The following is a 2,549-nucleotide window of genomic DNA, read 5'->3' as shown; positions in this document are numbered from 1 at the left end:
CAGTCATCATAATTGTCCAACAACATCAGTTTAGTGGAGTTGTACATGAGGACCCGTACCAACACTTGGAGATTTTCTATAAAATTTATGGTACAACAAACATGTAAAGAGTACCAGCTGATATAGTAAGACTACTCCTATTTGGTTTTTCTTTGAGAGATAGAACAAAACTCTGGCTCAATTCTTTACCAACAAATAGTATTACATCCTAGGTTTAATATGAGAAAGCATTCCTAGACAAATTCTTCCCACCAAGTAAAATAGCACACATGAGAAATCAGATTGCTAACTTCAGACATACTCATATGGAATCTCTTTATGAAGCATGAGATAGATTTAAAAGTATGCTCAAGATCATGTCCCCATCACAGATTGGAAAAATGGTTAGTGATCCATACTTTCTACAATGGAATCAATTATCAAACTAAAGTGTCTCTTGACTCTGTATCTGGTGGAGCACTTATGAACAAAAGTCTAGATGAGATCAAAGAGATAATCGAGAGTGTGGTGCTGAATCACCATCAATGGCCATCAGAAAGAAGTAGAAATATTTTTCTTGGAAATCTAATCAAAATGTCTGTTAAATATGACCTTGATACTTTGAGTTTAATATCTGCAAAGGTTGATACTTTGTCCAAAAAGTTTGAATTTATGGGTTCCAACCCGGTGAACACAATTATGGGAGTTTGTGACTCTTGTGGAGGTACGGAACACACTCAAAAAGCTTGCTCTCTAGGAGCTATTGCTACACAACTAGCTCAGATTGAACAATATGATGCAATTAGCAACTTCAATTTGAGGCAAAACAATCTGTACTCCAATACCTATAATCCCAAGTGGAGAAATCATCCTCCTACAAGAATAATCAAGAGCAACACTATCAACTTGGTCAACAAAAGAGCTATCAATCAGGGTAAGAATAAAACTTCACAATAGAGTTACCAACCATTAAGGACTGAAAACCCACTTGAGGATCTTAGCAAATCAGCTTGAAATGAAGAATGACATCAAGCAGCTAAGTTAAAGGACGGAGAACTCTGAGAAACATATAAAGATGTTGGATAGCCAAGTAGCCTAGGTAGTTACTGTAGGACCGTTAGATTCGATAGAGGGGGGGTGAATATCGATTCGAAAATATCGAGTAAAAATACGCAACGGAAAAGTAAATGAACACAGTTATTTTTTTACTTCGTTCGGAGCCTGTGACGACTCCTACTCGAAGGCCCGTGGTCCTTGACCACTTTCGTTGGGCAATCACTAGCAATTCGAATATAGTTACAAGATGAATACAGGAAATGCTAATGAAACAAAGTAATACCGACAAAGAAATAAACCAAAAACCGAAGGAGCACTTTGTCGGAGCTTTGTCGGCGTCGCAGGAACGTAGAGCAGCAAGACCAGCAGTAGAAGAGTTCTCAGATTGATGATTGATTCTGAAGCTCCTGCATGGGGCTTCTTTTATATGTTGCTCCGGGCGCCTGGATCCCTTCCGGGCGCTTGGAATATGACGTAGCTGCACAAACCGTGATGCTCCACGTGGTGACGACTCGGCTGGATATAATTTGCCTTCCGGGCACCCGGACCTCCGGGCGCCCGGATCCCCTCCGGGCGCCCGGACCACCTTGTTCCAGAAAACTCCCTTTTCCTGCAAAACAAAGTTAGTCCGAGGCAATATATAACCTGCAACATAGATTATTAGCACATTTTATAATAGTATGAATTAGCACAAGTTAGTATGACTTAGATTCCGTCTTTCCGAGACTGGAATCTAGTCACGATCTCGACTTAGATATCCGAAATGGATCTAAGCCGGATCGACACCTAATGTTCCCTTCCCGGGAATGCGTCCTCGCAGTCACTCCCCTCCAGTGACTTACCTCACTTACCTGCCAGACGTCCGGTCAGCCCGTCGACCCGTCGACCCGTCGACCCGTCTGGACTTCTCGCCAAGCGTCCGGTCAGCCCGTCGACCCGCTTGGACTTCTCACCAGCTATCCGGTCAGCCCGTCGACCTAGCTGGACTTCTCGCCAAGCGTCCGGTCAGCCCGTCGACCTAGCTGGACTTCGTGCTAGACATCCGGTCAGCCCGTCGACCTGTCTGGACTTCTCCTGCACACTCGATCAAAGTGTCAGACAACAACAAAACTAGCTTAACCTATTTGTCATTCATCAAAACCTGGGTTAAATCGTTAGTGCTAACCGCACCAACAATCTCCCCCTTTTTGATAGAATGACAACCTGGTTAAGTTAGTGAAAGAACGCAAAAACAGGTACATCGATTTTAAAGTTAGTTTTAGTGTTTTCAATTTGGTTTATCTAACTTAACCGCCTAACCCTCCCCCTTTGGCATTCATAAAAAAAAACAAGGGTAAACAATCGTAGTGTAGAGTTACTGAAAACAATAACACCTAATCTTGAAGAATAACTGAGTTTGGTTCAAAATTCAAGGATAAAAGTACAATTTTTAAATCCAAGAAAAAATCAAGTTGACTTGGGGGTGAAAAGTTGAATTTTTGAAAAGTATAAATTTAAAGCTGATCAAGTTTTAA

The 2,549-nt window shown here is 41.7% G+C and overlaps 1 non-coding gene across 1 annotated transcript; it reads right to left on the bottom strand.

Moving 5' to 3' along the window:
- Nucleotides 1-265: 265 nt before the first annotated feature.
- LOC122035541 lies at nt 266-374 on the bottom strand. Its single transcript, XR_006127089.1, has one exon. It is a non-coding gene; the product is annotated as a small nucleolar RNA R71 (small nucleolar RNA).
- Between the last annotated feature and the right edge of the window lie 2,175 nt (nt 375-2,549).

Source organism: Zingiber officinale, chromosome 11B, assembly GCF_018446385.1.
Source record: "Zingiber officinale cultivar Zhangliang chromosome 11B, Zo_v1.1, whole genome shotgun sequence".
Taxonomy (NCBI): Eukaryota; Viridiplantae; Streptophyta; class Magnoliopsida; order Zingiberales; family Zingiberaceae; genus Zingiber; species Zingiber officinale.
The sequence above is the reverse complement of the archived record's forward strand: the minus strand, read 5'-3'. Positions and strand labels throughout refer to the sequence as shown.